We start from the raw sequence: 15,590 nt of genomic DNA, 5'->3' as shown, positions 1-15,590 counted from the left end.
GAGTGCAGCAAATTGGAGGTTCCCTGCTGTTTTGAGGTGGCATTATATGGGGCCGACGTACGCCGCTGGTGGTCATGGAAGGCGCCGTAACATCTGTACGATACGTGAATGACATCCTCTGACTGATAGTACGACCATATCAGCAGCATATTGGCGAGACATTCGTCTTCATGGACAACAATTGGCGCCCCCATCGTGCATATATTGCCAATGACTTTCTTCAGGATAACGAAATCGCTCGACAAGAGTTCTCCAGACATGAACCCTATCGAATATGCCTGGGATAGATTGAAAAGGGCTGTTTATGGACGAAGTGACCCACCAACCACTCTGAGCTATCTACGTCGTTGAGGGGAGGGACAATCTGGACCAAAGTGCCTTGATGAACTCGTGGATAGTATGCCAAGACAAATACAGGCATGCATCAATGGAAGAAGACCTGTTACTGGGTATTAGTGGTACTGGTGTGTAGAGCAATCCGGACTACCACCACTGAAGGTCTCGCTGTATGATGGTAAAACATGCAATGTGTGGTTTCGTGAGCAATAAGAAGGGCAGAAATGATGTTTATGTTGATCTCTATTCCAATTATCTGTACAGGTTCCATAACTCTCGATGACATGGTGATGCAAAACTTTTTTAGATGTGTGTATTTTATGAGAGTTGAGACATTTTAACCACATTAACTTTAGTTATTTTTTTTATAACCTCATCTCTCTCTCGCACACACACACACACACACACACACACACACACACACACACACACACATACATGAATGTGCATGCAGTCAGTTTACTCCCACTGTCTGTGTCTCGTGATTCAGCTGACCACTGTACCTCTAGTCATATGTCCTTGCTACTTAAAAATTTTCAGTTAAAATTAGTTAAAATTCCATACCTTGAACCATAAAGTAAATTATTTACACCATACATAATGATATACACAATTGTATCATTAGGTATAGTTCCATTAAAAATGCATAAAATTCCATTGTTGTTTTTTGAGTTATTAAAAGATTCATTATTCTAGTCATATTTATAACATAAATTGGGTACTTTTGAATAAAATTGAATAGATTTACATATACACCATTACTTAATTCTGTTGTCTTTTTAAAATCTCTAAAAGCATTGTAAGCTTATAAAAAGTTACTGAAAGGAACAAGATTCCTTAATTCTTGAGGAACAACTTCATTCATTAAATTTTTTATATAAATATTTTCTAATATTAGATGATGAACTAAAGAAGAATCGTTTAACTGATTATTTTTTTGATTAGTTAGGACAACAAATAAAGTAAAGTAAGGCAAATGAAATTCCGCAGAATTATAATAATTAGTAATATCTAGTTCAAAACTTTTTTCCATTTAACCAGCAAATTCCATTGTTTGTAGTTCAAAGAAAAAAATTGGAATTTTTAGACTTTACAGTCTTTGTTGTTCTAGTTCAAGTGAATATTCTGATCCATATTTAACAACAGAAACACTAATTTCCTTAAAAAACAGTTTTACTTTGATATCATCATTACTAGTCCATCAAGGAATGGCATCTTCTTGATCTTCTCTTGAACTCCAAGTGAACAATACTGTTAAATCTCCTTTCCAAATTATTTCTGTATTCTCCTCAAAAATTCTGAAAATAATTCTAGTCCATAAAGGACTTCATTTTGTTTTTTTAAATTTTATCATTGTTAAGAGTATGTCCTTTTCATAGTTAATTCATTTAACAGAGATGAAGCTAATCGAATAAAAGTTGATGAGGAAGTAATTTGCTTTTCCATTCTAGATGAAAAATTGTTTCCCTTAAATGTAATAACAGCAAACAATTTCAACATATAATTATCAGCTAGTTTGTTAATTGGATTTAGCATTGTAAGATGAAAAATCCGTTCCACCTGTGTAAATGAGGATGAATGCATCCAACGTCAATATTAATACTACACTCCTGGAAATTGAAATAAGAACACCGTGAATTCATTGTCCCAGGAAGGGGAAACTTTATTGACACATTCCTGGGGTCAGATACATCACATGATCACACTGACAGAACCACAGGCACATAGACACAGGCAACAGAGCATGCACAATGTCGGCACTAGTACAGTGTATATCCACCTTTCGCAGCAATGCAGGCTGCTATTCTCCCATGGAGACGATCGTAGAGATGCTGGATGTAGTCCTGTGGAACGGCTTGCCATGCCATTTCCACCTGGCGCCTCAGTTGGACCAGCGTTCGTGCTGCACGTGCAGACCGCGTGAGACGACGCTTCATCCAGTCCCAAACATGCTCAATGGGGGACAGATCCGGAGATCTTGCTGGCCAGGGTAGTTGACTTACACCCTCTAGAGCACGTTGGGTGGCACGGGATACATGCGGACGTGCATTGTCCTGTTGGAGCAGCAAGTTCCCTTGCCGGTCTAGGAATGGTAGAACGATGGGTTCGATGACGGTTTGGATGTACAGGGCACTATTCAGTGTCCCCTCGACGATCACCAGAGGTGTACGGCCAGTGTAGGAGATCGCTCCCCACACCATGATGCCGGGTGTTGGCCCTGTGTGCCTCGGTCGTATGCAGTCCTGATTGTGGCGCTCACCTGCACGGCGCCAAGCACGCATACGACCATCACTGGCACCAAGGCAGAAGCGACTCTCATCGCTGAAGACGACACGTCTCCATTCGTCCCTCCATTCACGCCTGTCGCGACACCACTGGAGACGGGCTGCACGATGTTGGGGCGTGAGCGGAAGACGGCCTAACGGTGTGCGGGACCGTAGCCCAGCTTCATGGAGACGGTTGCGAATGGTCCTCGCCGATATCCCAGGAGCAACAGTGTCCCTAATTTGCTGGGAAGTGGCGGTGCGGTCCCCTACGGAACTGTGTAGGATCCTACGGTCTTGGCGTGCATCCGTGCGTCGCTGCGGTCCGGTCCCAGGTCGACGGGCACGTGCACCTTCCGCCGACCACTGGCGACAACATCGGTGTACTGTGGAGACCTCACGTCCCACGTGTTGAGCAATTCGGCGGTACGTCCACCCGGCCTCCCGCATGCCCACTGTACGCCCTCGCTCAAAGTCCGTCAACTGCACATACGGTTCACGTCCACGCTGTCGCGGCATGCTACCAGTGTTAAAGACTGCGATGGAGCTCCGTATGCCACGGCAAACTGGCTGACACTGACGGCGGCGGTGCACAAATGCTGCGCAGCTAGCGCCATTCGACGGCCAACACCGCGGTTCCTGGTGTGTGCGCTGTGCCGTGCTTGTGATCATTGCTTGTACAGCCTTCTCGCAGTGTCCGGAGCAAGTATGGTGGGTGTGACACACAGGTGTCAATGTGTTCTTTTTTCCATTTCCAGGAGTGTATTTTCTGTTTCTTTGTTATAAAGATTTAAATTATTTTTTGTTTTCTCATTAACAGGAAGTGAGTATAGTTGATTACTCTCGATTTTATTCATGATATATTAAGGAAAAAGTTCATTAATTCATTTTTAAAATTAATGTTACACAAATCTCATTGAAGTAAATAACATTATAATTTTCATCAGCGACACTAATTAATAAATTAATTAATATCAAGAATTTGAGTATCTATAGGATAATTTGTTTAATAACTTATTGTTCCACCTAATCCAATATTTTGTTTAAATGAAGAAATAATATTGGATTCTCTATGAAAAATGACCATGAACTTTTTGAGTTACCATACTTGCAGAACCAAACCTCCAATATATTTCTCATTTACGTCCAGGTTAATACATATTATATTATTGTATGTTAAACCCGGACACCTGGTACTTGTCATTCCATTATGAAAACATGAAGTGACGGAAAAAGAATTAGATAAGATGGTGGAATGGGGTGTAGTAAGGAGATCAAGAAGAACGTTTTACAATGCAGATCTTACTGAGGAGGTATTAAATTAGTAGTGGATTGCCTCAAAAAGGCTTTTATTACAAAATAAGACTTACCAGAAACGGTGGAGACCTTCTGACAGGCTTTCGAGAGCCCAAAACTTCCTCCACAATATGATTACATCGTAGAGACAAATTCCAGTGTCGGAGGAATCCAGGAAGCAAAGAGCATTTCTAGTCAATGGCAAAAGCTACTAAGATGCTGTGCTGCTATTTGCGTAAAATCTAAGTGCTACTACGTTTTGAGGCACAGAGGATACAGTGTTGAATCAAGACCATCCTACATCAATCACCTTGTATGACGATGACATTGTGACATCTACAGAGAACATCGAAGAGCACTGTGGAAGTGTATGAGTATTGTTACAATTATTGTCTCACGCTGTCATGACCCTCAACTAGGGAGATTAGATTGTCTGGAAGTTGAATTTCTAGGTCGTATTTTAAGTATGGATGGTATGTGAGCAAAGGAGGAGAAATTGGAAGCTATCTACCAATTTGACTTCACACACAAACCACCGAGCGTTAGTTAAGAGCATTCTTATGTTTAATGGGATTATTCTGTTAGTTACACTGGAGACAGCATCCACCTTACGGTATTGCCAAAGAAGAACGCCATCTTCTTGTAGAGTGAATAGCATGAACGTGAGCTTTGGGTTATACAGAACTCGCTAGCTACCTTACACCACCCAGACTATAGTAAACGTTTTCTGGTTCCAGATACCTCGCATCTGCCGTCAGAGCTCAACCCTACCAAGAAAACGTTGAGGAACATCATGCAACTTGTTCTGCAAACCGTATACTAAGAGACGGTAAGCGAGGCCGCATTATGATAGAGAAAGAACTATTAGTGGTAGTATGGTACGTGCAATGGTTCTGGTAGTATCCCTCAGATAAACAGATAATGGCAGTGACTGATCATAGGGCACTAACGGTCCTGAACAGCTGAACGTCAGGCTATTGAGGTGGAAACTTGTGCTTCAGAAATTTGATTATACCTTCCAGAATGTGTCCAATAAGGGCAACAAGGTTCAAGGTACCTTACCCCATCTTCCTCTGGGACTGTCCCAGGAGGATCAGAAGCATGCAGAGAGCAAAGAGAAAGAAATCTGCAGGATTCAGAACGTGCCAGATAGCGCCTAAATGAGCCCCAACTTCAGACTCGAACTCGGGACCTTTGCCTTTCGCGGGAAAGTGCTCTACCAACTGAGCTACCGAAGCACGACTCACGCCCGGTACTCACAGCTTTACTTCTGCCAATACCTCGTCTCCTACCTTCCAAACTTTACAGAAGGTCTCCTGCGAACCATGCAGAACTAGCACTCCTGAAAGAAAGGATATTGCGGAGACATGGCTTAGCCACAGCCTGGGGGATGTTTCCAGAATGAGATTCTCGCTCTGCAGCGGAGTGTGCGCTGATATGAAACTTCCTGGCAGATTAAAACTGTGTGCCCGACCGAGACTCGAACTCGGGACCTTTGCCTTTCACGGGCAAGTGCTCTACCAACTGAGCTACCGAAGCACGACTCACGCCCGGTACTCACAGCTTTACTTCTGCCAGTATCCGTCTCCTACCTTCCAAACTTTACAGAAGGTCTCCTGCGAACCATGCAGAACTAGCACTCCTGAAAGAAAGGATATTGCGGAGACATGGCTTAGCCACAGCCTGGGGGATGTTTCCAGAATGAGATTCTCGCTCTGCAGCGGAGTGTGCGCTGATATGAAACTTCCTAGCAGATTAAAACTGTGTGCCCGACCGAGACTCGAACTCGGGACCTTTGCCTTTCACGGGCAAGTGCTCTACCAACTGAGCTACCGAAGCACGACTCACGCCCGGTACTCACAGCTTTACTTCTGCCAGTACCTCGTCTCCTACCTTCCAAACTTTACAGAAGGTCTCCTGCGAACCATGCAGAACTAGCACTCCTGAAAGAAAGGATATTGCGGAGACATGGCTTAGCCACAGCCTGGGGGATGTTTCCAGAATGAGATTTTCACTCTGGAGCGGAGTGTGCGCTGATATGAAACTTCCTGGCAGATTAAAACTGTGTGCCCGACCGAGACTCGAACTCGGGACCTTTGCCTTTCGCGGGAAAGTGCTCTACCAACTGAGCTACCGAAGCACGACTCACGCCCGGTACTCACAGCTTTACTTCTGCCAGTATCCGTCTCCTACCTTCCAAACTTTACAGAAGGTCTCCTGCGAACCATGCAGAACTAGCACTCCTGAAAGAAAGGATATTGCGGAGACATGGCTTAGCCACAGCCTGGGGGATGTTTCCAGAATGAGATTCTCGCTCTGCAGCGGAGTGTGCGCTGATATGAAACTTCCTGGCAGATTAAAACTGTGTGCCCGACCGAGACTCGAACTCGGGACCTTTGCCTTTCACGGGCAAGTGCTCTACCAATTGAGCTACCGAAGCACGACTCACGCCCGGTACTCACAGCTTTACTTCTGCCAGTACCTCGTCTCCTACCTTCCAAACTTTACAGAAGGTCTCCTGCGAACAATGCAGAACTAGCACTCCTGAAAGAAAGGATATTGCGGAGACATGGTTTAGCCACAGCCTGGGGGATGTTTCCAGAATGAGATTTTCACTCTGCAGCGGAGTGTGCGCTGCATACAACTATGTTTTATATTTCATACACTACCGGCCATTAAAACTGCTGCACCAAGAAGAAATGTAGATGATAAACGAATATTCATTGGTCAAATATATTATACTAGAACTGACCTGTGACTACATTTTCAAGCAATTTGGGTGCATAGATCCTGAGAAATCAGTACCCAGAACAACCATCTCTGGTCGTAATAACGGCCTTGATACGCCTGGGCATAAGGGTCAAACAGAGATTGGATGGCGTGTACAGGTACAGCTGCCCATGCAGCTTCAACACGATACCACAGCTCATCAAGAGTAGTGACGCGTATTGTGACTATCCAGTTGCTCGGCAACCATTGACCAGACGTTTTCAGTTGGTGAGAGATCTGGAGAATATGCTGGACAGGGCAGCAGTCGAACATTTTATGTATCCACCAAGGCCCGTACAGGACCTGCAACATGCGGTCGTGCATCATCCTGCTGAAATGTAGGATTTCGCAGGGATAGAATGAAGGGTAGAGCCACGAGTCGTAACACACCTGAAATGTAACGTCCACTGTTCAAAAGGCCGTCAATGCGAATAAGAGGTGCTAGAAACGTGTAAACAATGGCACCCCATACCACCACGCCGGGTGATACGTTATTATGGAGATGACGAATACCCGCTTCCAATGTGCGTTCACAGAGATGTCGCCAAACACTGATGCGACCATCATGATGCTGTAAACAGAACCTCGATTCGTCCGAAAAAATGACGTTTTGCCATTCGTGCACCCAGGTTCGTCGTTGAGTACACCATCACAAGCGCTCCTGTCTGTGATGCAGCGTCAAGGGTAACCGCAGCCGTAGTCTCCGAGCTAATAGTCCATGCTGCTACAAACGTCGTCTAACTGTTCGTGCATATGGTTGTTGTCTTGCAAACATCCCTATCTGTTGATTCAGGGATCGAGACGTGGGTGCACGATCCGTTACAGCCATGCCTGTAATCTCGACCGCCACTGATACGAGGCCGTTGAGATCCAGCACGGCGATCCGTATTACCCTCCTGAACCCACCGATTCGATCTTCTGCTAACAGTCATTGGATCACGACCAACGCATGCAGCAATGTCGAGATACGATAAACCGCAATTGCGATAGGCTACAATCCGACCTTTATGAAACTCGGAAACGTGATGGTACGCATTTCTCCTTCTTACACGAGGCATCACAACAACGTTTCACCAGGCAACGCCGGTCACATGCTGTTTGTGTATGAGAAATCGGTTGGAAACTTCCCTCATGTCAGCATGTTGTTGTTGTCGCCACCGGCGCCAACCTTGTGTGAATGTTCTGAAAAGCTAATCATTTATATATGACAGCATCTTCTTCCTGTCGGTTAAATTTCACGTCTGTAGCACGTCATCTTCGTGGTATAGCAATTTTAATGGCCAGTAGTGTATAATTTATCTGACATGATAGCCCTATCCTACCACAACACATTGTTAGTTTCAGAATTTCACACATAATTAATTCATTGGCAGAGACTCACATATTAAGCTTATGTAAAAAGCAAGGCTCCACAGACTGGTTTTGACAAGGCATTCATCACCGACCGGCCGCCATGTCATCCTCTGGAAATAGCTTCTTCCAAATGCGTCATGAACAGGTATGATGCGAGCGCACCACCCTTCTAACAGCTGTCGTCCTCCTTGACAACGGAGCGGCTACCTATCTTTCAAGTAGTTCTTCAGTTAGCTTCACGAGACTGATGCAACCTGTTGCAGTCCTCCCTCTACGAAAAAATTCCACTACCAGACAGTGTGGCCGAGCGGTTCTAGGCGCTTCAGTCTGGAACCACGAGACCGCTATGGTCGCAGGTTCTAATCCTGCCTCAGGCATAGATGTGTTTGATGTCGCTAGGTTAGTTAGGTTTAAGTAGTTCTAAGTTCTATGGGACTGATGACCTCAGATGTCAAATCCCATAGTGCTCAGAGCCATTAGTACCACAAACTGAACCTAGGTCCCACACACAGAAGCCAGACACACTGATCACTTAGCTACAGATGTGGACATTAAGTTTATGTACTTATAGGGTGTTTCAAAAATGACCGGTATGTTTGAAACGGCAATAAAAACTAAACGAGCAGCGATAGAAATACACCGTTTGTTGCAATGTGCTTGGGACAACAGTACATTTTCAGGCGGACAAACTTTCGAAATTATAGTAGTTACAATTTTCAACAACAGATGGCGGTGCAAGTGATGTAAAAGATATAGAAGAGAACGCAGTCTGTGGGTGCGCCATTCTGTACTTCATCTTTGTGCTGTAAGCGTGTGCTGTTGACAACGTGCAAGTGTGCTGTGGACAATATGGTTTATTCCTTAGAACAGAGGATTTTTCTGGTGTTGGAATTCCACCGCCTAGAACACAGTGTTGTTGCAACAAGACGAAGTTTTCAACGGAGGTTTAATGTAACCAAAGGACCGTAAAGCGATACAATAAAGGATCTGTTTGAAAAATTTCAACGGACTGGGAACGTGACGGATGAACGTGCTGGAAAGGTAGGGCGACCACGTACAGCAACCGCAGAGGGCAGTGCGCAGCTAGTGCAGCAGGTGATCCAACAGCGGCCTCGGGTTTCCATTCGCCGTGTTGCAGCTGCGGTCCAAATGACGCCAATGTCCACGTATCGTCTCATGCGCCAGAGTTTACACCTCTATCCATACAAAATTCAAACGCGGCAACCCCTCAGCGCCGCTACCATTGCTGCACGAGAGACACTCGCTAACGATATAGTGCACAGGATTGATGACGGCGATATGCATGTGGGCAGCATTTGGTTTACTGATGAAGCTTATTTTTACCTGGACGGCTTCGTCAATAAACAGAACTGGCGCATATGGGGAACCGAAAAGCCCCATGTTGAAGTCCCATCGTCCCTGCATCCTCAAAAAGTACTGATCTGGGCCGCCATTTCTTCCAAAGGAATCATTGGCCCATTTTTCAGATCCGAAACGATTACTTCATCACGCTATCTGGACATTCTTCGTGAATTTGTGGCGGTACAAACTGCCTTAGACGACACTGCGAACACCTCGTGGTTTATGCAAGATGGTGCCCGGCCACATCGCACGGCCGACGCCTTTAATTTCCTGAATGAATATTTCGATGATCGTGTGATTGCTTTGGGCTATCCGAAACATACAGGAGGCGGCGTGGATTGGCCTCCCTATTCGCCAGACATGAACCCTGTGACTTCTTTCTGTGGGGACACTTGAAAGACCAGGTGTACCGCCAGAATCCAGAAACAATTGAACAGCTGAAGCAGTACATCTCATCTGCATGTGAAGCCATTCCGCCAGACATGTTGTCAAAGGTTTCAGGTAATTTCATTCAGAGACTACGCCATATTATTGCTACACACGGTGGATATGTGGAAAATATCGTACTATAAAGTTTCCCAGACCGCAGCGCCATCTGTTGTTGACAATTGTAACTACTGTAATTTCGAAAGTTTGTCTGCCTGAAAATGTACTGTTGTCCCAAGCATATTGCAACAAACGGTGTATTTCTATCGCTGCTCGTTTAGTTTGTATTGCCGTTTCAAATACACCGGTCATTTTTGAAACACCCTGTATTATACTTTTAATCGACCCGTGATTGAATCCATTCCATTCGTAATTTCATTAGCTGTTAGAATCTGTGATGGGCATTTATTTGTCTGATTTACAGCATGCTCTTTCTTTGTATAGGCAGAATGTATTAGTTAAATGACCTCGCCAACACGTGTGTGAATTACTCCAGAAAGGTCTGTAATCTACCACCAGTTGTTGTTTTCCAGTGTTTAACAGGGCTATTAATACTGATAATCCAGCAGTGTGTATTAGTGACTCCCCTAGTGGTAAGGCTGCATCAAGTTTCATTTTTATTGAGGAATATATCTAAATCATGTTAAAACTCGCCTAACTCTCTCTTTCCTGTAACCATCCATCCTGTCCCACTATATTCATATAACAAGTTGCTACACAAACACTTGCAGTACGAAGATAACTCAGACGCTGATGTAGTTATGGTGCCCCAGGCAAAGGGTCATTAGTTACACCAGAAAGTAAACTGATTGAAATGGATTTGGAGAGATCGTTGGGATTTGTGAAGTGTAGGGTAGAGAGCAAGGAATGTGGTGTCACACTGAAGGAGGTGGGCTGGTGGAATTTACCAAGTTTGAAAAGGAGACTGGAATGCCATACATAGTTGAAGGCATTCTCCAGGTCAGTGTCGAAACTTGATATATGAATATACTGGGACAGGATGGGTGGTTACAGAGAAAAGAGGGTTAGGCAAGTTTTAACATAATTCAGATATATTCCTCAATGGAGACAAAAACATCATATGTATAAGCACTGAACTGAAGGAGATGGGGAGTTGCAGGATCTGGTCATCAGAAGAGACGATAAGATGGAAGTCACACTGGTTAGTGGGAAGGCATTGATGGATACAACAGAAGACGATAGATTCGAAGATCTTGCTGAACACTGAGGTGAGACAGTTAGGGCAGTAGGAGGCGGAATGTGTAGGAAGTTTCTGTGGTTTAAGGAAAAGATGGATTTTGAAAGTTTTCCACAGCTAAGGATAATAACCAGTGAAGAGGATTGTGGTATAAAGGATTGCAAGTGTTACGTAAAAGCTGATGGAGCATTCTTTAAGGTGTTGATAGGTGATGCAGCAGTGAGCATGGATCACTTGTTTTATGTCATGTGTTGTAATTGATGTATTCAATGCTATTTATGGTATGTTGCCCAAGTACTGAAAGCTGGGAGCCAGGGGTGGGGCCGCAGCATTAGTACGTTTGTGGACAGGATGGAATAGGGAGTGATCAAAATGAGTCATCTGGTTCAAATGGTTCGGCTCTGAGCACTATGGGACTCAACTGCTATGGTCATCAGTCCCCTAGAACTTAGAACTACTTAAACCTAACTAACCTAAGGACATCACACACATCCACGCCCGAGGCAGGATTCGAACCTGCGACTGTAGCAGTCTCACGGTTCCAGACTGCGCACCTAGAACCGCGAGACCACCGCGGCCGGCAGAGTCATCTGGGATGTAGAAGATTTTCGAGAGGTAGAATACAAAGTGGTCAATTGCTGAAGTTGTGACCAAAGCCTTCTATTTGTAACAGTCGGGGAAGAAACTGCGCAAGCATGACCATACCAAATTCGGTGACCAGTAGTACAGATATGCTGATCAGTAGCCATAGAGACAGCTATGCCACATGTTGTACAATGAACACATGCACATTGCCTGTCAATCATACTGTGCACTGCTGTTGGCTGCCCTAGTGCCCTCTGAGAGCTGCCTGTAAAAAAACGTGTCTGCTCTGGCATGTGCCCATCCTCACTGTTGTCAAACAAATATCTGTGTCACCATCATTGCTTCATCCCTTGTATGACCTTTGTAGTCACTGCAATTTCAATTTGGCCAGCACTGGATCCCATGCTGTGCTGAGTTGTTATCCTGTGTGACTGCCATCAACAGGAGGCTTTGGTCACAGCCTTAGCAAAGTGCTTGCTGCACCTGAAGATGTCAGTCATTTGCGTCAATGAAATATTGTCGAAATTTTACAATGATTTCCAAAGTCTCACCTGAAAACCATATTTACAAATGGATTTTTATGGGGGAATTTGACATGCTCATTCAATAGAGGGATCCCAAATTAGACTATATGTTTTATCAATAGGTTTTAACAGAAACAGTAAAACTCAAACATTAACTAGTACTCCAGCAGCAACTGAGCAGTGCTGCTACATGACAGTAGTAGTCGGTGCAGGCCAGTTGGTGCTCTCGATGTTGGAGTAATGGCTATTCTTCATGTTTCACTGTCCCTGTTACACATATAAATAAAACAAATGTCAGACTAGTCTGACTTTGGATCACTGTATTGAATGGATACATAAAATTCTGCTTTAAAAATCACTTATTTTGTATCAGGAAATAAAGTGACACTTACCATCAGTGATGGGTGTCACTTGAAAGATGTGATGAGCAGTATTTGTTAGGACCAACTCCGGCCACTCATTGAAAAAGAAGAAATTGCAGATATCTGGCAAAACACCAGAGAAAATACCTGATGATTCTTGGGAAGAAAACACAATGTACGCAACTGGAAGAAAAGAGACTTACACTCCAGCCAAGTATCAGCAATAAGCAGAAACCACACATCCAAAGTGATCAAACCCATTTAATTTCCCTTGTTCTTACAGGTCTATGTGAGAAACACCATTGCCATTTGATTGAGTTTGGAATTCAGGTACAGCCTCCTTGGCTCAATTTATTTTCCTCCACTTGCAAATTTAGACCCATACACAAGAATTATAACAGTCTCAACCATAACGCTGGATGATAATCTCATAATTAGGGACTGTAGGTATGATACCACAGCAAACGATACTCCCAAAGACATTGTCTATCATTGTCGTCCATTTGACTGCTGTTTTGTAAGTACATTTTTAATTGAATAAAGATGATGCGATTCCCTTAATGACAACTACTTCTAGACCATTTAACATCTCCATTAATTCCTGAAACTCAGTGCTCTAACTAGAACTTGGTCTTTAGTTTCTCTTTTTCACTCCCAGATGTAATGATAATTTAACTATGATGAAGTGTATTTTCCCCTAAGGTTTTCTTCATATGTCCTGCAGGAATAGGGAAAATGTATAACACACTTATTCCTTGTGGTAATTGGAATCCATGAAGAAGTGACATGAAAAAAGTTAATTCTTATTACTTTGTAGTTGGAAATGTAGAATTCATTTGGTACAATAATAATAGTAATTCCTTGAAGCTTAATGGACTGGGTCAAGTTTTCCAATTAGGTGCATATTAGTCATCCATGCAGCATCTAACATATGCCAGTAATTCTACTTAAGGGAGGGGGACCTACAGTTTAAGGGGGGTAGGATGTCAATTCGGCCGACTTGGAGCAGGAGAGGCACCACAGGACATTTTAATTTCCACTGTATTTACTTTTAGAAGTAAATTCTTAAAACTTTGTCAGCATGACCAAGAAGGATTCAGGATTCACACTCATAGCAGCAGAAGTTCAAAAACATAACAATTTTTTTTACATGTGAAATTTCATCATGTTTTCACTTACTATTGGCTGCATTTGTTGCTATAGGTACACTTTTCTTCATAAGAAGAGAGACTGTTTGATGAATTTTGCACAGGTGAAGGGCAGGTTAAAGACCAGCTGGAATATTTCATAGTCTGACCAGAATTCAGTCCCGTGATCTTCCAGTTTCCAGGCAATCGTTTTACTATTAGACCACCATGCCTAGCAATGCATGTAAAATGACTATTAAATTGTCAATTTTGAGTATTATTCAATTAAAGTAACAGCAGAATTATTTGTCACTATTATGCCTTTGATGTCTACAAGTACACAAATAAGTTGTGGGGTATGTGTATGAAAATATAGCCAAACCTTTACTTGTCTCACATTTTGAGAAAAGTGGAGCAACTTATGGTATAATATACAAAAATTTACAAAAAGCAAGTTAGTCTTAAATATTTTATTCAGATAAATATTGCAATCAAATACAGTTTCTAAGAAACATTTACCACATGTACTTCTGTTGAGGTTTTGTAATGAGATGTGTAGTAATGTGATGTCATTGGATGAAACAAAATTGTAGAACAGAAGTAAAAATACCAGCCTCTCAACAGATGTTCTATTACTGATAATGTGGAATCTGATCCCAAATGAAGAGTACAGTGATCATAATGATGCCTATGTTTGGTTTGTGGGGCATCCAACTGTGTGGTCATCAGCGCGTGTTCAAAGTACCAATCTTTTCACAGTCCAGTTTTATACACAGTTCAATCTAGCCACTGTCATGAATGATGATGATGAAATGATAAGGACAGCACAAACACTCAGTCCCCACACCAGAGAAAATTCCCAACCTGGCTGAGAATCGAACCTGGGACCCTATGATCCAAAGGCAGCAACGCTAGCCACTAGACCACGAGCTGCGGAAAAGGAGTACAGTGCAATATCTCTTGTCACACCAGTTATTATTTCATTTACTAGAAGACATTTAGAGATTCATTCAGTATTCAGAAAGAAACTGAATGAAAACTCCATTTTTTGTTATTCCGAGATGGTACTTTAACTGTCACTGTATATGTAATACCTCAAATTTTCTTGGTGCAGCTATAGAGATATACATGATAATGGTCAGTTGTCCATATTTTAATTAGGGGAGGTTGAATTGACACGTATCACCAGTTTCAATATTCAACCATGATCCATTGAACTTCATGTCATTTTCTCATCAATCAACACTCCTGAAACGGGAAGCAATATGTACTCTGTCCAGTCACATTATTGTGATCATCTGTCAAAAGCCTGAATTATCAAGTTTTGCAGCGCAAAATGTACAGGAAGAGAGTCAGTGAGCTTCTGAAAGGTACTGATGGGGATGTGGAGCCATGCTGACCCTGTTGCCATGGCCAGATGCACTAGGTTTCTTGGTCGAGGATTCATAGTGCAAACAGCCTGATGAAGGTTCATTGGTTTGAATCCAGGGAGTAGTGTAAACTCATCTTGATCTCTTTGAACAATGCACATACACTGCAAGCAAAGTGATGCATTGCAGTGTCCTGCTGGAAAATTCCATTGTGCCGAGAAAAAACAATCTGCATGTAGTGGTGGTCATGGTACCTAAGGAATGATGTACACATGTGTGGATCCATTGTGCCTTCCAAAACAATGAGATCATTCAGGGAATGCCACAAAGCGCTCCCAGACCATAACACTCCCCCTAGTTGCAGGGCATTTGTTATCAGAAATTTCACACTCTACACACCATCAGCCATTTATCCATTGGGGTATAAAATGTGATTCATTTAAAAAGGTTGCTTGTCACCATTCAGTGGATGTAAAATTGTGGTACTGGAATACAATTTCCAGCCTTCATCACCAATGAATTGCAATCAGCATGGGCTCATGAACCAGATGCTTCCCACAAAGGCCCACATTCAGAAATGGTCATTGACAAGACAGTGCTGGTAGCCCCTTGGCCGAT

The 15,590-nt window shown here is 43.2% G+C and overlaps 2 non-coding genes across 2 annotated transcripts; both read right to left on the bottom strand.

Moving 5' to 3' along the window:
* Nucleotides 1-5,361: 5,361 nt before the first annotated feature.
* On the bottom strand, nucleotides 5,362-5,436 carry Trnas-uga (transfer RNA serine (anticodon UGA)). The gene has a single exon. It is a non-coding gene; the product is annotated as a tRNA-Ser (tRNA).
* Nucleotides 5,437-5,661: 225 nt separating this feature from the next.
* Trnas-uga (transfer RNA serine (anticodon UGA)) lies at nucleotides 5,662-5,736 on the bottom strand. Its single transcript has one exon. It is a non-coding gene; the product is annotated as a tRNA-Ser (tRNA).
* Nucleotides 5,737-15,590: the final 9,854 nt, after the last annotated feature.

This window comes from Schistocerca gregaria, chromosome X (genome assembly GCF_023897955.1).
Source record: "Schistocerca gregaria isolate iqSchGreg1 chromosome X, iqSchGreg1.2, whole genome shotgun sequence".
Lineage (NCBI taxonomy): Eukaryota > Metazoa > Arthropoda > Insecta > Orthoptera > Acrididae > Schistocerca > Schistocerca gregaria.
Note: the sequence above shows the minus strand (reverse complement) of the source record. Positions and strands in the feature narration are given on the sequence as shown.